The sequence below is a fragment of the Mustelus asterias genome, chromosome 16, assembly GCF_964213995.1.
Source record: "Mustelus asterias chromosome 16, sMusAst1.hap1.1, whole genome shotgun sequence".
NCBI classification, from domain to species: domain Eukaryota; kingdom Metazoa; phylum Chordata; class Chondrichthyes; order Carcharhiniformes; family Triakidae; genus Mustelus; species Mustelus asterias.
Window position 1 is genome coordinate 24,240,630 of NC_135816.1, and position 26,442 is coordinate 24,267,071.

The window sequence follows — 26,442 nt, forward strand, 5'->3', positions numbered from 1 at the left end:
GCACTCGGCGGGCCCGAAAGCGGGTGCGAAAAGGTGGCACAGTGATTTGCACTGTTGCCTCACATCGCCAGGGACCCAGGTTCAATTCCAGTCTTGGGTGATAGAGTCATAGAGTTTACCACATGGAAACAGGCCTGTGGCCCAACTTGTCCATGCCGTCGCTTTTTTTTTAACCCCAAATCTAGTCCCAATTGCCCGCATTTGGCCCATATCCCTCTATACCCATCTTACTCATGTAACTGTCTAAACGCTTTTTAAAAGACAAAATTGTACCCACCTCTACTACTACCTCTGGCATCTTGTTCCAGACACTCACCACCCTCTGTGCAAAGAAATTGACCCTCTGGACCCTTCTGTATCTCTCCCCTCTCACCTTAAACCTATGCCTTCTAGATTTAGACTCCCTGACCTTTGGGAAAAGATATTGACTATCTAGCTTATCTATGGCCCTCATTATTTTATAGACCTCTCTGAGATCACCACTAAGCCTCCTGCGCTCCAGAGAAAAAAGTCCCAGTCTATCCAGCCTTTCCTTAGAACTCAAACCATCAAGTCCCCGTAGCATCCTAGCAAATCTTTTCTGCACTCTTTCTAGTTTAATAATATCCTTTCTATAATAGGGTGACCAGAATTGTACACAGTATTCCAAGTGTGGCCTTACTAGTGTCTTGTACAACTTCAACAAGACGTCCCAACTCCTGTATTCAATGTTCTGACCAATGAAACCAAGCATGCCGAATGCCTTCTTCGCTACTCTGTCCACCTGTGACTCCACTTTCAAGGAGCTATGAACCTGTACCCCTAGATCTCTTTGTTCTGTAACTCTCTCCAACACCCTACCATTAACTGAGTAAGTCCTGCCCTGGTTCAATCTACCAAAATGCATCACCTCACATTTATCTAAATTAAACTCCATCTGCCATTCATCAGGGATACAAACGAATGGTCTAGTTGGACCAATGAGCGGCACAGGCTTGGAGGGCCAAAGGGCCTGTTTCCTGTGCTGTACTGTTCTTTGTTCTTTGTCAGCCCACTGGCCCAATTGATCAAGATCCCGTTGCAATCCTAGATAACCTTCTTCACTGTCCACTACGCCACCAATCTTGGTGTCATCTGCAAATTTACTAACCATGCCGACTAAATTCTCAACCAAATCATTACTATAAATGACAAATAACAGTGGACCCAGCACCAATCCCTAAGGCACACCACTGGTCACAGGCCTCCAGTTTGAAAAACAACACTCTACAACCACCCTCTGTCTTCTGTCATCAAGCCAATTTTGTATCCATTTGGCTATTTCGCCCTGGATCCCATGAGATTTAACCTTATGCTACAACCTATCATGCGGTACTTTGTCAAAGGCCTTGCTAAAGTCCATGTAGACAGCATCAACTGCACTGCCCTCATCTACCTTTTTCGTTACCCCTTCAATAAACTCAATCAAATTTGTGAAACATGATTTTCCACTCACAAAGCCATGCTGACTGTCCCGAATCAGTCCTTGTGTCTTTGAATGCCTATAGATCCTGTCTCTCAAAATATCTTCTAACAAGTTATCCACTACAGATGTGAGGCTCAACGGCCTATAGTTCCCAGGCTTTTCCCTGCAGTCCTTCTTAAACAAAGGCACATTTGCCACTCTCCAATCTTCAGGCACCTCACCTGTGACGATCGATGATTCAAATATCTCTGCTCGGGGACCCGCAATTTCCTCCCTAGCCCTCCTGAGTGTCCTGGGATACACTTCATCAGGTCCCGGGGATTTATCTACATTGATGCGCTTTAAGACTTCCATCACCTCCTTCTGTGTAATATGTACAGTCCTCAAGACATCACTATTTATTTCCCCAAGTTCCCTAACATTCATGCTTTTCTCAACAGTAAATACTGATGAGAAATATTCATTTAGGATCTCACCCACCTCTTGTGCATCTACACATAGATGACCTTGTTGATCCTTAACAGGTCCTACTCTCTCCCTAGTTATTATTTTGCCCTTTATGCATTTGTAGAAGCTCTTTGGATTATTCTTTGCCTTATCTGCCAATACAATCTTGTGTCCCCCTTTATGCCCTCCTGATTTCTCTCTTAATTCTACTCCTACACCCCCATACTCTTCAAGGGATCCACTTGATCCCAGCCGGCTATGTGTGCCACCTTCTTCTTGACCAGGGCCTCAATATCCCGAATCATCCAGGGTTCCCTACTTCTACCAACCTTGCCCTTCACTCTAAGAGGAATGTGTTTACCCTGAACCCTGGTTAACACACTTTTGAAAACCTCCCACTTACCAGACGTCCCTTTGCCTTCCCACGGACTCCCCCAATTAACTGTTGAAAGTTCCTGCTTGATACCATCAAAATTGGCCATGCTCCAATTTAGAATTTTAACTTTTGGGCCAGACCTATCATTCTCCATAGTTATCTTCAAACTAATGGAATTATGGTAACTGGTCCCAAAGTGATCCCTCACTAACATTTCTGTCACCTGCCCTTCCTTATTTCCCAAGAGGAGGTCAAGTTTTGCCCCCTCTCTAGTTGGGCCATCCACATACTGAATGAGAAATTCCTCCTGGATACACTCAACAAATTTCTCTCCATTCGACCCTTTAATACTATGGCTGTCCCAGTCAATGTTGGGAAAGTTAAAATCCCCTACTATTAGCACCCTATTTTCCTTGAAGCTATCTGCAATCTCCTTACATATTTGCTCCTCAATTTTCCGCCCACTACTGCACCGACTCTCTGACAGAATATCATAATATCTTACCCAGGCCCTCTCCCTCACCCTATCCCTGTAACCCCACACATTTACCATAGCCAATCCCCCTACCCTACACTAAGGGACAGTTCAGCATAGCCAATCCACCTAACTTGCACATCTTTTGACTGTGGGAGGAAACTGGAACGCCCGGAGGAAACCCACACAGATACGGGGAGAATGTGCAAACTCCACACAAACAGTCACCCAAGCCAGGAATTGAACCAAGGTCTCTGGCGCTGAGAGGCAGCAGTGCGAACCACTGTGCCACTGTGTCAAGCCAGAATGATTACTTGAATAAAAACAATGTGCAAGGGGAAAAGGCAGGGGAATGACACTCAGTCATAATGTGCTGTAGTTTTTTTATGTTTCTTCTATGTTTCTGTAATGCTCATTTGGAGAGTCAATGCAGAGATGATGGGCCAAAAGGTCTCCTTCTGCACCATAACAATTTTTTAATAGAATTTTATAGAATCCCTACAGTACAGAAAGAGGCCATTCGGCCCATCGAGTCTGCACCGACCACAATCCCACCCAGGCCCCACCCCCATATCCCTACACATTTTACCCGCCAATCCCTCTAATCTACGCATCCCAGGACACTAAGGGGCAATTTTAGCATGGCCAATCAACCTAACCCGCACATCTTTGGACTGTGGGAGGAAACCGGAGCACCCGGAGGAAACCCGCGCAGACACAAGGAGAATGTGCAAACTCCACACAGACAGTGACCCAAGCCGGGAATCGAACCCAGGTCCCTGGAGCTGTGAAGCAGCAGGGCTAATCACTGTGCTACCGTGCCGCCCCAATTCTGTGATTCTGTGATTCTGTGAAAGGCACACAGCATACCCATTCCCTATCCACCCACAACCCTCCGGATTTTGGCCTTTCCACATGCTTTTGTTTCTACGATCAACACATCACTGCAACTTGCATCATCATACAATCAATTCCCAAAACACAACTCTCTTGGGAACTGGTGAGACATTTCAATGTTTAAAAGTCACGCACGTGCACAAACGGAATGGATCAGTACGACACGAGTGCACCCTTAGTTAGTAGTGGAAAGGGATATAATTATGTGCAGCAGAATCCTCCACAGCTGATTAAGTAGCTGTTGAGGGCTTATAAACGCTTCACTTGTGTGTAGCTATGTCGCATGTGTGGTCTCTCCAGAAGATTAATCATTTCATATGGGTACTCAAAATCTGTTAGAGACTCTTTGGATGAATTTACATTTGATAAAGCTTGTCATAAGTTTCTGTATAATTCTTAGGGATAATCACACAAGTGAGTCGAAACCAAGCTGTGCATGTTTCAGTTTCAATCTGATTAGCCCAAAAGTTTGGACTTAGAAATACTCAAATTACTTTGAAAGGTACAAACTTAGGGTGAAATGTAATGCTTTCTCTAGATGGGGCTGGGAGGAGTTGTATAATTGGGCAGGTAGGTGCAGGATGGAAACCCTTTTGTCTTCTGACTCCCACCCATTATTCCTGGATGACCTTCCTGCCTGGAGATCAATTGAAGCTCTTAATTGTCCACTTAAAGATCTCATCCTGTCACCAGTGATATTTTACCAGCAGCTCTGCTGGGCAGGCCACATCATCCGCATGCCTGACGCGAGGCTCCCGAAACAAGCATTGCAGTCAAAGCTTTGACATGGCAAGTGAGCCCCAGGAGGGCAGAGAAAATGCTTTAAGGGGACTCTCAAAACCTCCTTGAAAAAGTGCTACATCCCCACCGATATCTGAGAATCCCTGGCTCAAGTTTGCCCGAAGTGGAGGAAAAGCATCTGGGAAGGAGCTGAACACCTCGAGATTCAAAGCTGAGAGCAAGCTTTAGCCAAACGTCAACAGTGAAAGGAACAATCCGGGCACTCCACCGACCCTCTCTTCCAACCTGTGACAGAGGCTGCAAGTTACACTTTGGACTCCTCAGTCACCTGAGAACTCATCTGCAGTGTGAAAGCAAGTCATCCTCTACTCTGAGGGGCTGCCTAAAAAGAATAAGAATCTAGATTCGATCAGGCAAAATTACTATCTAAGAAATTTATAAGATGCCTCTTGAACCATCTTGAACCATTGGCTGACGTAACTCATGTTCAGCTATATTAAACTAGCAAGCCCTATTTTAAGAATCTTCATTTAAAATAGAAACCATTTTTACTTTCCCAATCATTCACTTTGTAAGATTACTGTCTTTGTAAAATATTGAGTTTTATTTAGCCCTAATGACACAACAATATGTCATAGAATAATATTAAGTTAATTCAACTACACAAATTAAGCAAAGGACCTCATTCTATTCAAATCCATGAATCTATCCAGTATTGCATTTGACCCCGTCACTCAACCAGTGCAGATTCATTAAGTTATTTTGAGCGTAGTGTCGTCTACCATTTAAGTAAATGAAATATTATGCTGTGAGATAATTTATGTCACTATACACCAAAGAGCAATCCTTCTTCTATCTGAGAAAGCATTTACAAATAAAATCAATATCGCATAATTTCCTTACTTACGAGAACTCTGTACCAGAGCGCAAAATTCATTGGAGAAACCAAATGTATTTTGCAACCGCTGTTAGTTCATAATAAAAAATCCACCACTTTTTATGAGTATTTTCTATCCTAATGGAAGGCAAATTAGAAGCTGATACATAACTCTCAGCACATACTGATGGAGCAATAATACTGAAATGCTAAACATTGAATCATAGAATCCCTACAGTGCAGAAGGAGGCCCATTGAGCCTGCACCAACAACAACCCCACCCTGACCCTAACACTGAACCCCATGTATTTACCCTGCTAATCCCCCAGCACTAAAGGGCAATTTAGCACGGCCAATCCACCTAACCCGTACATCTTTGGAGTGTGGGAAGAAACCGGAGCACCCGGAAGAAACTCACGTGGACACACACGGAGAACGTGCGAACTTCTCACAGTCACCCGAGGCCAGAACTGGTGCTGCGAGGCAGCAGTGCTAACCACTGCTCCACCGTGCACGCCCATAATGTAGTGAGTAATTGTGAACTTTAACAAGGTGCCAGAGATGCTGGAAACCTTAAACACAAACAGAACACACTAGAAATGCTCATCCCTCTTTCCTTTCAGTATTCTGAGGAATTATTGCCAACATGACATCCTGGTCTACTCTTCAATCATTCCCAACACTCCCTCTTCTTCTTAATGGCGCCTTCTCATGTGAGTACAGGAGATGAAACGTCTGTTCTTTCACCTCCTCCCTAGCCAACACCAGAGCCCAAACACATCTTCTGGATGAAACAATTACATACTTACGTTCCTTTAATTTTAGTGTACTGGATTTGCGGCTCTGCATCAGGAAAATGCAGGTTGTGTGATCGCTTCGCTGAACACCTCCGCTTAGTGCATAAGCATTACCCAAACCTCCAACCCCCCTATATTTCATTCTTCACCCCACTCTCACTCGGACCTCTATGTCCTTTGCCCCCTATACTGTTCAAATGAAACTCAGTGTAAGCTTGAGGAACTGCACCAGCACCTCACAACCTTCCAGCCTCAATGATGTATTCAAATATTTCAGATTTCAGTTCCCGCTTCCATTTTTTACTTGGACACCAGCTGCTGGTAATGATTCTGCTGTTGCTATTTTCAACTCTCCCAATCACATCTTTCATTTGCTTACTTGTCTCACTATCACTCCCTTTTGTTTGCGCCACCATCTTTCTTGTTACTTAATCACTCCTCCCTTTCACTCTAACATCTTGCTCTTTCTCCCCCACCCACCACCTCCCCCTTTGCCTACCTCTTCTTACTTGAACCTGTTACATCTCTCATTTTGGCCAGTTCAAACAAGAAGTCAATGAACTGAAAGGTTAACTGTGGAGGGGATTTTCCGGCCCTTCCTGGATCGCCCGGTCCCACCCAAGGTGACCTCCCAGCAGCAGATTCCCCAGCGGCAAGAGGGGCGAGCCACGCAAAATGCCATAATGGCGAGCTACCTCCTCTGCCGGAAAATGCCGTGGAGGGAAGGGGGGAGGGGTGGAGTCAATCCTTGTGTTTCTCTCTCCACAAACACTGACTGACCAGCTGAGAAGTTCCTGTGTTTTCTGTTTTTTTTATTTGTAAAAATGCGTTCACACTCATGCAAACATAGAAACTGCTCACATTAACAGAGATGATGCAGCAAACTGATCAAGGTCTGATTTTTGATTTGGTTTGATTTTTTGATTTGATTTATTATTGTCACATGTATTAGGATACGGTGAAAAGTATTGTTTCTTGCGCGCTATACAGACAAAGCATACCATTCATAGAGAAGGAAATAAGAGAGTGCAGAATGTAGTGTTACAGTCATAGCTAGGGTGCAGAGAAAGATTAACTTAATGCAAGGTAAGTCCATTCAAAAGTCTGACAGCAGCAGGCAAGAAGCTGTTCTTGAGTCGGCTGGTACGTGACCTCAGACTTTTGTATCTTTTTCTCGACGGAAGAAGGTGGAAGAGAGAATGTCCGGGGTGCGTGGGGTCCTTGATTATGCTGGCTGCTTTTCCGAGGCAGCGGGAAGTGTAAACAGAGTCAATGGATGGGAGGCCAGTGCCATATCATTATTGCTATTTTTCTAATATATTCAGTGTCTGAAAATAAACTTATTTAGACAGTATTCTTATATCACCGTTTAAAAAAAGGAGTAAAACTTCAAGGTGAATAAAATCACAAGCCAATGACTTTCATTTCACTTGTTGGGAAATTTCTAGTATTTATTAGTGAGTGCTTGGAAAAGTATAAACTGATTGGGTCAACATGATTTTGTAAAAGATGTGTTTCTCTAGCTGGAGTACATTTGAAAGAATCAATGGCGTGATTGATAAAGAGAGAGAAAGGTATCCTTTTGTCAAGACATTTAATAACAATTCTGCACAAAAAATGATACAAACATAAGCGCCATGGAATTGATGCCAATCGCGAGATATTAACAGGAAATGGACTAGGAAAGAGGAGGTAGAGAGTTGGGATAAAATTGATATTCCCCAAGGATCAGTGCTGGAACCTCACTTTTTCTATAAATAAATTGGATTAGGGAATGGAGTGAGACATATCCAAGCTTAAATACTGGGACATATGATGGACACTGAAGAGAGGAGGAAACTCTAATAGGCCAGATTAAGCAAGTGGTTCAGAATGACGGCAAATACAATTTGATATAATTGACAAAGAATGGTGCATGGAAATATAGTCAAATGGGGAATAGATGCACAAAGGTAGTTAACAGTTCATGCATAACTATTATTACAAAGCTAGCCGACAGGTACAGGAATTGAGAAAAATGGCTGATTGAATGGAATATGAACCAAATAAGTGTTACCATAGTTATAAGAAAGCTGTTCAAACCTCATCCAGACTACTGCGCTGATCTTCCCAGCTTCAGAAATTGCCTGAGGAGATGTCCAGTCATGTCTCACCAGGATGATACCTGGAACTAAGGGGTGAGTTATGAGAGACAGGGTAAGTCTGGGTTATATTCCCTAGTGACGATGATGTCTGACTGCAGTCTTTCAAATAATGAAGGGAGTTGACAAGAGTAGCTGGAAACAATCTAGAATAAGGGTTGATAATCTTAACATTCAAACTAAGGCAGTTCAAAGTGAATCCAAGAAAATAATTCCTCACAAAAGGTCGCTGATACTAACCAACCGAGGTGCTTAAAAGAGCAGATGTTTATGAGGCACCTTTAAAAGGGGGATTTTGGATGAATAAAATTGTGCTGCCAAAATGAAGAAGGGGCAAAAAGGGTCAAATAGTCATCCCTGCGAGGGTTCCCAACCCTCCTGCTGTTGGTGGGATCCAGCTGAAATGGGTGATTGATCTCCTGAATGCTGCTCCGAGCAACTCAGGAAAAATGGTCACGGTTCCTGCAGCACGTGTGTGGCACCTCAGTCGTCCTGGCTTGCAACTGAATGATATCTTCTGAGCCCGGCTGGCCTCCTTGCTGTTCATAAGACCATAAGACATAGGAGCAGAATTAGGCCACTCGGCCCATTGAGTCTGCTCCGCCATTCAATCATGGCTGATATTTTTCTCATCCCCATTCTCCTGCCTTTTCCCCATAACCCCTGATCCCTTTATTAATCAAAAACCTATCTATCTCTGTCTTAAAGACACTTAAAGACACTCGATGACCTCCACAACCTTCTGCGGCAAAGAGTTCCACAGATTCATCACTCACTGGCTGAAGAAATTTCTCCTCATCTCTGTTTTAAAGGATTGTCCCTTTAGCCTGAGGTTGTGCCCTCTGGTTCTAGTTTTTCCTACTAATGGAAACATCCTCTACACAGCCAGTCTATCCAGGCCTCGAAGTATCCTGTAAGTTTCAATAAGATCCCAACTTATCCTTCTAAACTCCAACGAGTACAGACCCAGAGTCCTCAACCGTTCCTTATACAACAAGCTCTTCATTCCAGGGATCATTCTTGTGAACCTCCTCTGGACCCTTTCCAAGGCCAGCACTTCCTTCCTTAGATATGGTGCCCAAAACTGCTCACAATACTCCAAATGGGGTCTGACCAGAGCCTTATACAGCCTCAGACATACATCCCTGCTCTTGTATTCTAGCACTCTCGACATGAATGCTAAAATTGCATCTGCCTTCCTAACTGCCGTCTGAACCTGCACGCTAACCTTAAGAGAATCTTGAACAATGAAAGACTGCTTCACTCTTGCTTGTGAGGATGATGGCATTCAGGCCAACGGAAATTGCCTGGAAACCCCACAAGTAGATTGAACTAGGGCAGGACTTACTCAGTTAATGGTAGGGCGTTGGGGAGAGTTACAGGACAAAGAGATCTAGGGGTACAGGTTCTTAGCTCCTTGAAAGTGGAGTCACAGGTGGACAGAGAGGTGAAGAAGGCATTTGGCATGCTTGGTTTCATCGGTCAGAACGTTGAATACAGGAGTTGGGACATCTTGTTGAAGTTGTACAAGACATTGGTAAGGCTTGGAATACTGTGTGCAGTTCTGGTCACCCTATTATAGAAAGGATATTATTAAACTAGAAAGAGTGCAGAAAAGATTTACTAGGATGCTACCGGGACTTGATGGTTTGAGTTATAAGGAGAGGCTGGATAGACTGAGACTTTTTTCTCTGGAGCGTAGGAGGCTGAGGGGTGATCTTATAGAGGTCTATAAAATAATAAGGGGCACAGATCAGCTAGATAGTCAATATCTTTTCCCAAAGGTAAGGGAGTCTAAAACTAGAGGGCATAGGTTTAAGGTGAGAGATACAAAAGTGTCCAGAGGGGCAATTTTTTCACACAGAGGGCGGTGAGGTCTGGAACAAGCTGCCAGAGGTAGTATTAGAGGCGGGTACAATTTTGTCTTTTAAAAAGCATTTAAATAGTTACATGGGTAAGATTGGTATTGAGGGATATGGGCCAAATGTGGGCAATTGGGATTAGCTAAGGGGTTTAAAAAAAAAAGGGCGGCATGTACAAGTTGGGCCAAAGGGCCTGTTTCCATGTTGTAAACCTTTATGACTCTATGAGTACTGAGGGAGTAATTGAGGGAGGCAGTAGGAGAGACACAAACTGGAAAAGGGAGGAAGGGTTGTGTTGGCTTATGGTGTGTGCTATCAGGGCGTCAGGCAGCTTTGGTGCTATTTTCTGAGGGCTGAGTCTCACCTCTCTGACACTGGGCGTCAGTGGTGGGCTGGATTCAGAGAACTGAATCAGGTTCGATCTGATTTATTGTTTCGATAATGTGTTGTGTACTGTAAAACATTATAAAATATGTGCAAAAGCTTTAGTTCGAATTTATCTCAGTTGTTTTTGGTAATAACCTTGGAAGTTGTTTATTGCAGTCAATGCCAGAGAAACATTTCAGAATGTGTTTTTACTTAAACATGGTTTATTGCTAAACCTTTTTATTTGTTTTTCTTTATTTATAAGTGAAGCTGTTCACCTCAGTATAAAACAAAAAGTCATTTTTTATTTGATGCTTGATGATGCTAAAACATTTAACTAAGGTAAAAAGAATCTCCAGGAATATAACAATAGAATAGGGTGGCACAGTGGTTAGCACTGCTGCCTCACAACTCCAGAGACCTGGGTTCGATTCCCGGCTTGGGTCACTGTCTGTGCGGAGTTTGCACATTCTCCCCGTGTCTGCGTGGGTTTCCTCCGGATGCTCCAGTTTCCTCCCATACCCCAAAGATGCGCAGGTTAGGTTGACTGGCCATGCTAAATTGCCCCTTAGTGTCCCGGGATGCGTAACTTAGAGGGATTAGCAGGGTAAATATGAGATGATGCGGATAGCGCGGGGTTGTTGTTGGTGCAGACTCGATGGGCCAAATGGCCTCCTTCTGCACTGTAGGGTTTCTATGATTCTCGATGATAATTGAGCTTTGGCAACTCCCATTCCAATAAAATTAACCCATAGCAATGAAATGCCCTAGCAGTGATCATGGTGAGCTCGAAGTTTGTGTTATTTAACAATAGGGATTTTTATGCCATTATGAGAAACTATCAGGGCTAATTCCAGTTTCATTAAATGGCATTCTATAATTTTTACAGGTGCTTTGGGATTGACAACAGAGTTTACTGTTCTCTGAAAACAGCGAATGCTAATGGCCTTTATTCAAAGTAATGTTGGAGAAGAGATCCAAAGTTTCAAAAGCAAACAAGTTTGTTGGAGCAAACAAGGTGAGCATATTATAAAGAAACACAAGGGGCTGAATTTTGTGGAGGTGGCCAGAGGCTGCCAGGTCCTGCAAGCTGAAGTGATCCCACTTTGGCTGGAGATGGGACCAGGGGCAGCATATTCTTGTTGGTGTCCAATTAGCATGAGGGGACAAAGCTTTAAATTGAGGGGTGATAGATATAGGACAGATGTCAGAGGTAGGTTCTTCACTCAGAGAGTAGTAAGGGCGTGGAATGCCCTGCCTGCAGCAGTAGTGAACTCGCCAACATTAAGGGCATTTAAATGGTCATTGGATAAACATATGGATGATATTGGAATAGTGTAGATTAGAGGGGCTTTAGATTGGTTTCACTGGTCGGCGCAACATCGAGGGCCGAAGGGCCTGTACTGCGCTGTAATGTTCTATGTTCTAAATAGCCACCACTGGGCCACATCCAATTAAGGACAACAGTCCTTCCCCAAGAACTGCTGGCCCAATCAGAGGATGCACAGCTCAGCAGCGCCACCAATAGCAGTGGTCAGTGCTGAGACTGCAACAGCAGGGAATGGGCACCTCCATGACCGGGCACCCTAAAGGAATTGTAAGTGGGGTTGGGAAACACTAAATCCAGGCCCTGGTGATTGGTGGGGGTGGTAAAAGGCGGCGGGCAGTGCGATACCATTGCTGTGAGGATGGTCATTGCTACTAGGGGGCCCCTCCATGGACCATGGAGTCCCCATAAAGGCACTCGCCGGAACCCACTTGGAGGCCACCAGGTATCGCTCAGCAGTCTCTGCACAAGATAGAAGGCCCTGCTGGTGCAAGAAAACTCTCACAGTGGTGGGAGGTAGCCCAGAACCGGTTACTTAAGTAGCTTAACTGGCCTCCCAGTGGGCAGTCCCTCTATCATATTTCCCACTGATGGCAAATGACATGGTGGGGCAAAGACATATGCACTTCTCTCAACACCTTCCTGCTCCCCAGACTATAATCAAAAAGCCAAGGTCACACAATGGTGTGGGATAGGCTGCATGGATCACAGGAACTCCAGGTATCTGTCAGTATTCACATACACTTATGTAGCCAAAAGAAACTGGAATTAGCAGGGCAGGAGTCAAACCAGACAGCAATGTTTCCAAGTTTAAAAACTAATTTAAAATATTATATGACAAAGGCACCAATGAACCTGTAGGGCATCAACTTTGAACCAAATGGTAATCATGGACATAGACACAACAATTTGCCAAATATTGTCCAAGTGTAAACACAGTTTGTGAGGAAATCTAGATCTTTAAATTCAGGGTACCAGCACGAGCAGAGAATGTGACATTCTCGGTTCTGGATTCCCTTTCTCGGCTGGATAAAATGGAACCATTGAAGGAGGTTTCTCAGCAGCCAGAAAACAAAGCGGTTCTCGTTAAACAACTGAATGTTGCCTCGACAGCAATAATGGATTTGCATAATGGGACTGGTAAATTACTTTGCAAACTAGGACCTGAAGGGAGACGGATCGGGCAATCACCAGGCAAGACTGTTCTCTTCCTGTGGGGGAGCACTTCAGCGGTCACGGGCATTCAGCCTCTGATCTTCGGGTAAGCGTTCTCCAAGGCGGCCTTCACAGCACACGACAGCGCAGAGTCGCTGAGCAGAAACTGATAGCCAAGTTCCGCACGCATGAGGACGGCCTAAACCGGGATGTTGGGTTTATGTCACACTATCAGTAACCCCCACAGCTTGCCTCCTGGACTTGCAGAATCTCACTGGCTGTCCTGTCTGGAGACAATACACATCTCTTTAACCTGTGCCTAATGCTCCCTCCACTCACATTGTCTGTATCTTTAAGACCTGGTTGGCTGTAGAGATTCGCATTCTAATCAGTATTCTGTAACTTGATTTTGTGTCTCTGTATGTCCTGTTTGAGAGCAGATATCCACTCCATCTGACGAAGGAGCGGCGCTCCGAAAGCTAATGGCATTTGCTACCAAATAAACCTGTTGGATTTTAACCTGGTGTTGTTAAAACTCTTGCTGTATTTACCCCAGTCCAACGCCGGCATCTCCACATCATAAGTTTCTGAGAACGGTTGTGGAATCTGTCTTGGTGGTGTCTGCTATTCAATGTACAGTTTGTGATATGCTTGATCACAGTTTGCCTGTTAATTCATATTTACATCATGTTAATTTTGTATGTTAGCGTATAAAATAGATAGTATTGACTGATTGCTTTGTTGACTCTTGTGCAGTGAACTTTTTCTAGTCCATTTTAAACCATGGAATTTTGTGGCTTTATTATCTTATTAAACGTCTGAGATTTAAAATTCCCTCTACTTTAACAAAAACATTACTGGTCTCTAAACAGACCACAACCGGTTAAAAAATATTGGGCAGCTTTTTATGCCTTGGACATATAGGATTGTGTTGTGTTCAAGGAACACTGTGTGGATCAGTTACAAGTGTGACATCTTCCTCAGCTGAGTATGTGCATTGCCAACATGATCTAATTCACCAAAGTGCAATTAACAGGATGACCTACTCAATCTATTCCTCTGCAGTCATTCAAAGATGAGTGAAAAATGCGTCACTTGTTTTTCAAGAAGCAACATTTCAACAAATAACTTTCATGGAAGTATCATTCCAGCCCAGAATATCACCACAGAAATATTTAGCTGAAACAAATGAGACACTTGTGTTCCGACTGCAGCTGCTTGTGTCATGTTTCCCAGTGGCACGCTTTTTTCCCAAACACCTCCATGGCCACATTCCTCTCCATCGTTGAAACCTCCTTTTACAATTCTTCACAATCTCTTCACTTCTCTAATTTGCTCTCTTGCTTATCCTCTACTTCAATCGCTCCACAATTGGAGGACATGCCTTTGGAATTCCCTCTGAAACCTCTCTGCCTCTTCGCCTCTTTCTCCTCCTTTAAGATGCTCTTTAAAATCTACCTCTTTGTCCAAGGCTTTGGCCATCTGTCCTCATGTAACACAGTGTCAAAATGTGTTTCTTAACACTCCCGTGAAGCCTCTTAGAATGTTTTGCGTTAATGGTTTATTTATTTATTAGTGTCACAAGTAAGGCTTACATGAACACTGCAATGAAGTTACTGTGAAAATCCCTTAGTCGCCACACTCCAGCGCCTTTTCGGGGTACACTGAGGGAGAATTTAGCATGGCCAATGCACCTAACCAGCACGTCTTTCAGACTGTGGGAGGAAACCGGAGCATTTGTTGGAAACCCACGCAGACACAGGGAGAATATGCAAACGCCACACAGACAATGACCCAAGCCGGGAATTGAACCCGGGTCCCTGGCACTGTGAGGTAACAGTGCTAACCACTGTGCCACCATGCGGCCCATATCAGACACAGGTGCTAGTTTGACACAAATTACAGGTTTGTTTTACAGAGTGAACGAGATTTGAAAGCAAACTGAGTGATAAAACTGTTTAATTATTTCTTTACTGCAAAGTATTTTCATCAAGTGTCACCGTGCTAAATTGGAGGGCTTGCCTATGAAATTACAGGCTAATTCCACAGAGCTAAGCAAATGAGTTGCAGACAGCCAGTTCAGGCCAGGGCCAAGGCAGGCAGACTGGTGTAGCTGCTGGGAAAGATGAAGTCATGTAAGGAAAGAGTCTGGGTCCACAGAGGCAGTCAGGAAATGTGCATCCATGTCAGGCCACAGTTAATGAAGCCAACAGGGAGGTTGGAGAGCGGACAGTTTAACAGTTGAAAATATTCATCTGGAGCCTGTGAAATTTCTCAGAACAAAATTTTATTTTGAAGCTGGATGTTCAAGAAGGAACTGCTTACAACCTGCAGGGCAGTATTTTACTACCGCCCCCCCCCCCCCCCCCCCCACCCCACCCCTGGGACCGCCACCCCCCAGAAGATGTAAAATTCCTTGCATGGCATTATCAACATCCCCTCATCCGTCCCAACTTGCCAGCTGGGGCCCTTAAGGGGCCAACCACTGGCCACTTAAAGGCTACTTCCTGCCTGGTCTAAATGGGTGGCATGGTGGCACAGTGGTTAGCACTGTTGTCTCACAGTGCCAGGGTCCCCAGTTCAATTCCAACCTCAGGTCACTGTCTATGTGGAGTTTGTCCGTTCTCCCTGTGTCTGCGTGGGTTTCCTCCGGGTGCTCTGGTTTCCTCCCAAAGTCCAAAGACATGCAGGTTAAGTGGATAGGCCATGCTAAATTGCCCCTTAGTGTCAGGGGGATTAGCAGGGTAAGTGTGTGGGGTTACGGGAATAGGTCCTGGCTGGGATTGTGGTCATTGTAAAGTGTGGCAGCTAATTTATGTACAGCAAGGTCTCACAGGCAAGCAATGCGTTAAATGACCAGATAATCTGTTTTTGGGGTAAATGTTGACCAGGGCAAACAGGAGGACTTGCTCTACTTCTCTTCTTCCAAGTGATCCATGGAATCCTTTGCAAGCATCGAGTGGGCTGACAGGACCTCACTTTAATATCTTACCTGGAGAGATAGCAGCTCTCACAGAGTAGCAACTCGCTCAGCCATTGGCAGCTTTGATTATGTCTTTCAGTCCTGGAATAGGGCTTGAACTGATGACCTTTTAGTCCAGAGGTGAGCGTGCCATTACTGAGGCAAGGCTGGTAACTAAAAGCTAGGGAAAAAAATATTAATGGAAAAACGATTGCTCTAAAACCCATTAAATTTCTCAACATCTTCCAATTACAAATCTTACTGATGGCACTGATTTTAGTAAAATTCCTATCCACCCCAATCTAAACAGATTTATGAACCATCTCCTTCCTCAGTTTTTCACTTGTTACCATTTATCAGCAGTGCTGGCCAAAGGGATCCAGTAGACATCAGGATGAATTTAATGGCCACGGCAGTGCCCCAATCCATCAGCCAGAACGCCATGGTAACCCCAATGCAGCCACTTCCAGGAGCCCCAAGCTGAGTAAATGTTAATCAGGCAGCAAGCTAGCTATCTGCCATCGGGCTTCCTGGTGTCCTTAATGGCAAAACCAATCAAAGGGCCGAAAGTTTTTCAGTCCCTGCAGCACCACTGGAAGCAGTGGCCACTGCTGGGACTGCAGGAGGCCCAGAAGGACAGCCATGGAGAAGGACCTGGAATGAACCAAGTCAGGTCAGGTGCATCAGGCAGGCAGCAGCAAGATGGGGGTTGGGGTTGTCAGTAAGGTTATGGAGTCCCTTTCAGCAGAGCTGCCTACGGAGCCTTCTGTTGACCACATGGTGCCCAGTTAGGAGGGTTTCCGAATCTCCAACCACACCCCACCCCAAGCCCGCATGGTGTCCATCAGCTTTCACTGGGTGGTCTCTCAACATCCCATATCGCCCCAATGGCCATAGAATCAATAGAATACTACTGCAGAATGAGAGAGTGTTGCACTGTGAGAGCTGCTAGCATTCACCATTAACTGGCCACTTAAGGGTCTCAATTGGTCTCGCCCTCCAGGCAAGAATCCTTTCCTTGTCGCTGACTTATCGGCATGATTCGGGAAGGCAGTGGCCACACCATCATGCCCCCTACCCACCCCTCAGACGTCCCTTCCGATTCTGTGACCACCCCCCACCCCCCTCCCCCCCCCCCACTGCATTCCTGCCTGCTCCTGAAATTCTGATGTGGAGATGCCGGCGTTGGACTGGGGTAAACACAGTAAGGAGTCTAACAACACCAGGTTAAAGTCCAACAGGTTTATTTAGTAGCAAACGCCCCTAGCTTTCGGAGCGCTGCTCCTTCGTCAGGTGAGTGGGAGATCTGGTCATAAACAGCAAACAGGGCATATAAAGACACAAATTCAATTTACAGAATAATGAATAATGATTGGAATGCGAGTCTTTACAGCTAATCAAGTCTTAAAGGTACAGACAATGTGAGTGGAGAGAGCATTAGCACAGGTTAAAGAGATGTGTATTGTCTCCAGACAGGACAGCCAGTGAGACTTTGCAAGTCCAGGCAAGTTGTGGGAGTTACAGATAGTGTGACATGAACCCAAGATCCCGGTTGAGGCCGTCCTCATGTGTGCGGAACCTGGCTATCAGTTTCTGCTCAGCGACTCTGCGCTGTCGTGTGCTGTAAAGGCCGCCTTGAAGAATGCTTACCCGAATATCAGAGGCCAAATGCCCGTGACCGCTGAAGTGCTCCCCAACAGGAAGAGAACAGTCTTGCCTGGTGATTGTCGAGCGCTGTTCATTCATCCGTTGTCGTAGCGTCTGCATGGTTTCCCCAATGTACCATGCCTCGGGACATCCTTTCCTGCAGCGTATCAGGTAGACAATGTTGGCCGAGTTGCAAGAGTATGTACCGTGTACCTGGTAGATGGTGTTCTCACGTGAGATGATGGCACCCATGTCGATGATCCGGCACTTCTTGCAGCAGTTGCTGTGGCAGGATTGTGTGGTGTCGTGGTCACTGTTCTCCTGAAGGCTGGGTAGTTTGCTGCGGATAATGGTCTGTCTGTGGTGAAATTCTGAAATTCTGCCCATAGAAATAATGCTGACTGAAAAATCCAGACACTTTTGTCTCTGTTCAAAACTTGGGGAAAGTGATTGGAATGTCAGTAAATGTCCACAAATACATTTCCTGTTGCAACAGGAATAAACTGCTTTCTTTTAAAGCGAGTTGATAAAGTTAGACATGCCCTGTTTGGAGAAGTATTGTTCTGCTTTGAGAAACTGCATCGAGAATGGAATCAAATTTAAGCCCTAGAACAAATTGAACAGGGTTCCCATGCATAGAAGCCACTCAATGTTCCAGCAAATTATTGCTTTCATCTCTGTGTATCTTTAGTTGAACTGCACATTTGAGGATTCATTTTAACAGCCAATGAGATGAGTGAGCATGGGCAAGGGGATAGAATGCCAGGTGCAGGCTGAGATGTCAGGTCTTGATATTTTAATACCCAGGTTTCATCTGTGTAGCAACAGCGAGCGATCATCAGAAAGGGTTGGAAAACAATTGCTGGCCATAAGAGTTTTCAAGTCTCGAAGAGAATCCCAGACTCTGCAGGAATTAAAGAATGATCTCTCAAAATCTGCTGCATGTATACAGAGTGGCACGGTGGCACAATGATTAGGGCTGCTGTCTCACAGCACTCGGGACCCGGGTTCAATTCTGGCCTCGGGTCACTGTCTGTGTGGAGTTGGCACATTCTCCCTGTGCCTGCGTGGGTTTCCTCCCACAATCCAAAGATGTGCGGGTTAGGTTGATTGGCCATGCTAAATTAACCCTAGTGTCAGAGGGATTAGCACGGTAAATATGAGGGGTTACAGGAATGGGACCTGGGTGGGATTGTGGTCAGTACAGATTTAATGGGCCAAATGGCCTCCTTCTGCACTGTAGGGATTCTATGAAAACAAAAGGAATATTTTTTAAAAGCTTTACTTTGTGAACAAACAAATTAAACAATTCTGCTCTTCGTTATAACAAATATCAGAGATGAGAAGAAAGGTTTGGTAGCGAGGCCCCTTTAAGGGAGCATTCCCTGAGGGCCTGCTGGTCAGGCCGGACCCTATGGAGAGGCAGCACAGGAAGCCAAGCCAATCAGTTACAAGGGCGCGCGTCCTGGGTCGGGGAGAAACAGTTGGAACCAAGCAGGAGAGGAGAGTAGACTTGTATACAATTCTGTCACACCCTTGTTTGTATATTAAAATCATAGAAACATAAAACATATTGTTGATAATAAACTCTTTAGAACTTGAAGCCACAATGAGTCGCTTTCAAAGTTATTACAAAAGGCTGCACTGGGCAGTTGGAGGCAGGAGGTCTTCTGATGAATCCTCCAGGATTATGTGTGAGCCAAACTGGCCTCTATACCGGAAAAGATGTTCAGCGACTAGAGGATCATGAACAGCACAAAAGGAAAGCAAGCGAGCAGGTAAGACATGGGGAGGGGACTTCAGAAAGGTTTCACGAGAGAGAGTGGGGAGAAGGGGGAGGGAGAGGAGTGAGAAGGAGTCTGAAGCAGCGGCTGTGAATTTCTTTCTGGAACCTGGAAGAGCGCCCCTCTTTGAACCACAATCAGTAGATTCTGACTTACCTTGCAGACCCCTCTCCGTCCTGCTGCCAACTGTTGACCTTCCTTCATCTAATAGGGAGACCACAGTAGTTCACATTCTGATGCCTAATGGAGCTTCAACTTGCAAATATTTATAAGGCTTCTACCTCATTACCTCAAAGACTGAACTGGCACAAGCAGTGAAAGAAGGTGCTTATCGGGATACCAGCAGGAACAGAGCTGATTGGCTGAATGCTCCATTTTAAAAGCCTCTACCTTGTTCCCACTAGGCTGTGAGGGTGGGGTGGGTGGGGAGGGGGGGGGGGGGTTAAATTGCTCCCTTCTTAATTCAGCATCAGTACAGGCACATTTTAGCAAAGCCACTTCAGAAAAGAAAATCCAAGAACAAACTCCTCTGTAGAAATGAGGCAAGGTTATAAAACATTATTTCCCAATTTCCTGATTTATAGCAAATGCATTAATTGCCCTTGTCATTAATGAGCCAATGGGGAATTATACTCATCAGGAACCGTTTCATCATTTGGCTATTATTCATCCAGGAATGAGAAATTGATACCTAATCATGATTTAAGGATCCTCGCAGAAGAATATTGATTTTATTACAAGTGGACAACTTTCCGTTTCAAAGATTGTTCGGATTAAGAGGGAACTGAAAGTGTTCCATGCAGTTCTGTGGAATTTAGAAAAGGTGAACTTAACTCTGTGCAAAAACGTGCACCTCTTAGAGAATGCTTACGGCTAGAGGAGAGAACTTGCTTCAATTTTAAAATACAAAAGAAACAACACAATCTCCCTGGGTAGAATTAAAGGATAGCAAGCGATCGGCACTCGCCATCCCGAGAGCTGGTGCCTAACACAAAGAACAAAGAACAGTACAGCACAGGAACAGGCCCTTCGGCCCTCCAGGCTTGCGCTGATCACGCTTTCCTATCCAGACCAACTGCCTGTATCCCTCTGTTCCTCGTCTGTTCATGTGCCTATTCAGATAAGTCTTAAATGTGGCTAATGTGTCTGCCTCAACCACCTCATTTGGCAGTGCATTCCAGACCCACACAACTCATAGAAATCATAGAAACCCTACAGCACAGAAAGAGGCCATTCGGCCCATCGAGTCTGCACCGACCACAATCCCACCCAGGGCCTACTCCCATATATTTTACCCACTAATCCCTTTAATCTATGCATTTCAAGACACTAAGGGCAATTTTAGCATGGCCAATTAAACTAACCCGCACATCTTTGGACTGTGGGAGGAAACCGGAGCATCCGGAGGAAACCCACGCAGACACGAGGAGAATGTGCAAACTCCACACAGACAGTGACCCAAGCCGGGAATCGAACCCAGGTCTCTGGAGCTGTGAAGCAGCAGTGCTAACCACTGTGCTACCATGCCGCCCTCTGTGTAAAAGACTTACCGCGCACATCTCTGCTGAGCCATTCCCCCCTTACCTTGAACTTGTGCCCCCTTGTAATTGCCATTTTTGCTCTGGGAAAAAGCTTCCAACTGTTCACCCTATCTATGCCCCTCATAATTTTATAAATTTCTGTCAGGTTGCCCCCTCAGCCTCTGTCTTTCCAGGGAGAATAATTCCAGTTTATTTAGTCAATCTTGTAGCCTCCAACTCTCAAACTCCCTCTGCTATTTAATGTTCCTTTGAGTACTGATTGGCATTGGGCAGGACTTTCGTCTGCCCTTGAAAGGAGGTTCCGCCCACAGCAGCTGTCAGCCAATCAGATTGACCGAAAACCCTTCAGCCCAGTCAGGCGCAGCGCTGCAGTGGCCAGAAGCAGTACTGCAATGCTCTGCCTGGGACTAAGTCCAGGGAATTTTGATAAGGTAAGTCCTGTGGATCCCAAGGGCTGGAGGGGAGAGTTGAAGCTGGAATTGCAGATTTATCAAGGAGTAAAGTGATGCAAACTGAGTACCAGAGCGAGAAGAAGATGAGTGCGATCAAAACAGCTCCTGAATAGTGACTTAAATAGTGATGAGAGCTGTATGGATTTGATTCTTAGTCCCTATCAATTTTGCACATCCAATTTTATGGCAAGGTTTCACTGTTGGATGAAAACGTATAACTTAGAAAGAAAAGAAGTCTGTATCTGAATACGTATCCTTATATCTAACTTAGTAAAACTGAGATTAAGGCAAAATATCTCGGATGCTGGAATCTGAAACAAAGACAGAAAATGCTGGAAAATCTGACAAATGGGTCATCCAAACTTCAAACGTTGGCTCTATTTTTTCTCCACAGATGCTGTCAGATCTGCTGAGATTTTCCAGCATTTTCTGCTTTCGTTAGTAAAACTCTGAATGACTGGATACCAAGAGACACATTAATGGAATTAGCATCCAATAGTATGGCAGCTTTACACTGATGCAACCAGGACAGTCTACTCAAGATACAGAGTGGCCGGTATTTTACGATCTCATTTGGGCGAGGCTCGTAAAATCCCACCCGAGGTCAGCGGAGAATTCCGTTCTGCGAGCCGCAGCTTCCCCGATTCCGGGGCGGGCGTGCCAGTAAAATTCCGGCCACTGTTGTCAAACCGTCGAGATAAAACAAATTGCCTTTAAAGGAGTTACAACTGGCTTGGTTTCTGCTACTCAAGTTGATGCTGGGCAAAGTATTTCAAAATGATCAGGTCAAGCTTCACTGGCCATAGAAAAAAAATAATAGGGTTCGATTCCCAAAATAATTAGGATTCCCAATCCTGGAGTAAGATTACTCTTGACCACTGTTCACACTCTAACTGGAGCAGGATGACCCTGACAATCACTGCTTCTTGCCACGAGGATCCAAAAGCAACAACCAATTTAGCACTTATATAAGGGCATAATACGATGGATGCCAGAAATCTGAAATAAAACAGAAAATGCTGGGAATACTTAGCAAGTCCGTGCAGAGAAAAATAGAGTTAATGTTTCAATTCAAAAGCCTTTCATTAGAACTGTGCAAAATTTCAAAAGTGGCAACTGGACCCAGTTCTGATCACTTATGCCAGCTCCATGCCTTCAATGTATCTTTCATAGACTCTCACCTAGTATCCACTATATACATCCTGTAGGAGCCATGCAATATTGTTTTAAGATCATTGGCAACAATAGAAACCTATAACAATCTATTAATACAAACACAGTATCATTGATATCGGAAAGAAAAAAACCTATTCCAGTGTAAAAAACAGAATTCTTTAAGTGCCTAATATGTTTGCAAACAAATAAGAAACCACAATAAATGCATATTCTGTTATTACAGCCTCCTAAAAGTGTCAATCATTCTTGGATCAATAGGCCGACTAAGCTGAAGCTGTCAGCATCTTTTGAAACCCAACCAAGCATTCATTATGGCTGTGGCTATCATAACAAAAACTTCCAGATACATTTCCTGAAACTGATGGAACAGGCAGAGTGCTTGTCAATCAATAGAGGTGAGTAGCTGTTGAGATTTTTTTCAATTTTTAAACACAGGGTTTTTTATAACAGCCTGAACTGCCAGTTGATTTAAACCACAGAAGATGCCATGACAGCAGAGACTTACCAGACACTTTCAAAAACATTTTTTATTGCATTATGGCACTTATTCAATTGAAAAAGTGCAGTTAGGTTGATTGGCCATGTTAAATTGACCCTTAGTATCAGGGGATTAGCAGGGTCAATGCGTGAAGTTACAGGGATAGGACCTGAGTGGGATTGTTGTCAGAGCAGGCTCGATGGGCCGAATGGTTTTTTCTGCATTGTAGGGATTCTATGATTCTATGTAATACATGACAGCACTTAGGGTGATCAATATATGGGTCAATTTATCATTGTAGGACAGATCTCTATGATCAATCACTGCATTAAACATGCACCTTACATTACAATACAGCATCTAATAATAACATTTCAAAGTGTCAAAACAATTTACACTTACCTTTAAGAATGTTCCCACTCATAGAATCTCTTCAGTGCAGAAGGAGGCCATTCAGCCCATCGAGTCTGCACTGACCACAATCCCACCCAGGTCCTATTCCCATAACCCCAGATATTTACCCTGCTAATCCCCTGACAATAGGGTCAATTTACCATGGCCAATCAACCTAATCCGCACATTTTTGGACTGTGGGAGGAAACCGGAGCACCCAGAGGAAACCCACACAGACACGAAGAGAATGTGCAAACTCCACACTGACAGTAACCCGAGGCCGGAATTAAACCCGGGTCCCTGACGTCATGAGGCAGCAGTACTAACCACTGTGTCACCGTGCCGCCCACATGTGTTTAAATATGTGTTTGGTTCTTACAGTGCAATGCTGCCACGCCCTGACTCCCATCAAACTCAATTTATCCAATACCCCTCTGCTCACTGATCTACACTGGCTACCAATCCAGCAACACCTCCATTTTAAAATTCTCATTGCTGTTTTCAAATCCTACAAGAGCTTTGCTTCTCCCCATCTCTGCAACCTCCTTTAGCCCTGCAAACCTCCAAGATCACTGAGCCCCTTCAAATCTGGCCTGATTTTCTTTACTCCACCGTTGGTGCTTGTGCCTTGAGCTGCCTCGACCCTAAGCTGTGAAATTCTCCTCCTCAATCTCTCTACCTCTCTCTTTCTTTAAGAGGCGGTTTAAAACCTACCCCTTTGACCCAAGTGTTGGTCACCTACCCTAATGTCTCGATGTGGTTCATTGTCAAATGTTTTTGTTGGATAATCACTGCAATGAAACATCTATAAATGCAATGTTTTACACTCACATGCACTATTGAAACCATGAATTATTTTACATGTATTGCTCTCTTGAAATGGCTGCATTTATTTTGCATTCAAAAGGAAAACCATTGTCATTGTGGCTCCAAACCCACTTAAGACCCTGTTTCTCAGTCAATTCAAGCATATAGCAATCAATTGCTCGCTGAGTTTGAATATATGAAATTGGCTGGAAATTGACTAGGAGACTGCTGTTTGAAATGATAAAGCTGCTTTATTACTCTGCTTTTGTGGCAATGCTTTCAAAATCCCATCACACTTTGATACAATATTATTGGACAACAATCCTCTTTAATTGCTACTTTGGAAATCTGAAGGAAGAATGTTCTTCCTGCTTATCGATTTCACATTAACTTTCCCTGAATCTAAGTACAGTGAAGCATCACGTAGCACTTCTGCTCACCTCCCATCCGCAGCTCAAATCATATGTTTCCAGCTGAAGTGAAATGAACAGAGATTTGCCACAGCTAGACTTAACCAAAAAAGATTTAAAAACAAGCAAGCAAAAACTGTGATTTAAAACAATGTTGACAGGTTGCCATGACATCTCAGATGCGTATCATCTCATCAGCACTGACAACCTTGTAGAATAACAATTTTCTCCTTCCGGCCAAATTGCGAGCACACCTCTGGCTTAGTTTAAGGAAAGATAAACAGCTACCTGGCTCTGTAAATGTGAGTGAAATTAAGCTTTGCGCATATCTGCATTTCAATTGATCTTCTATAGTGATATATGAACAAAACATTCACACTGTAGGATGCATCAAACAATCGGATAAACAATTGCGGGACATGGCCGGGCAGTGCCCTGGCACTGCCTCCTGGCAGCACCAAAGGCAGGTTCACTGGGGAGTCCCATTGGGGGTTTCATCTTATGAGTGAGTGTGGTTGATGCTTGTAAGGAGGAGTACTATGCTTGCATTGGGATGGGATGGGAGTCTGGTGCCTATGTAAGGGGAGGGCACACCACTTGGGTCCCTCACCACTCGGGTCCCTGGCGCTGTGGGGCAGCAATGCTAATCACTGTGCCACCGTGCCACTCTTTTATTGTGAGATTGTGCTTTTCTTGGAACTATTACGAACTTTCACATCCTTATTAGCCTTATTAGAGTTCTGTTCCCCAATGGAGAACACGTTGGCCTGAAATCTATTATCTTCAACAGCTCATTCATACATCACATATACAGTAAGTAGCCTCACAACACCAGGTTAAAGTCCAACAGGTTTATTCGGTAGCACGAGCTTTCGGAGCGCTGCTCCTTCATCAGGTGAAGGAGCAGCGCCCTGGAAGCTCGTGCTACCAAATAAACTTGTTGGACTTTAACCTGATGTTGTGAGATGACTTACTGTGCCCACCCCAGTCCAACGCCGGCAACTCCACATCACATCACATATACATCAGCGCTGAAGAACAACTAGTTTTGGATTTCTCATATGATTCTTACAATCGCAATGCAGGGTTTCGAGTATACAGGACAATAAATGATACTGGTGGAGACCTGGAAGGAGATCACCCGACCCAGCTCCCTCAGCCATGAGTGCTGTAGTAGCCTTAGGTCAGAAAAGAACAAGCAATGAACTAGCTTGAAAAAATAATGTCGAGAAAAATCCAGTCTGAGCCTTTAATGTATCAATGTACTTGCATTCCTCAGAAATTCCATCAGAAGTTATCTAAAATGGAAGTTACTTAATCTACCTCTATTCTCTCCTCATTTTCCAGGAGGAATCCATAATGAAGTCTAATAGATTTTTCTTTAGCCATATTGAAGTCTCTGAAAGTGAAACTCTGCAAAATTAATTCATTCAAAGTTGCTCAATACTTATGATCATTATTCCAGCACAAAATTGTTCAGGTCGCATTGTGTGATCATTAAGGTGATGGATGCCAGCGTTGAGAAATTAATTACTTTTCCAGCCAATATCAGCATCTTGTCCTCCCAGGACTGATCAGCATGTGCTCTTCCTGAATATGTCTTCATCTCAAGTGCACCAGCGCAAATGTTACTACATCCCACACTACGGGCTGCATTTTATGTGCCCCCACGTGCTTCTAGCAGGGGGAAAGAAAATGGGGCAGGTACCCCAGCCATCCCTGAACTGACTGCCAAAACATGGCTGCGCAGATGCGGGCAGAGGTGACCAAAATCAGCAGCCCACCCATCACATTTAAATAGCTAATCAAAGGTCAATAAGTCTTGTTACTAAGCCAATTGATTCACTGCCTGCGCCATAAAATGGTTGTCGTGGGAAGTTGGGCGGG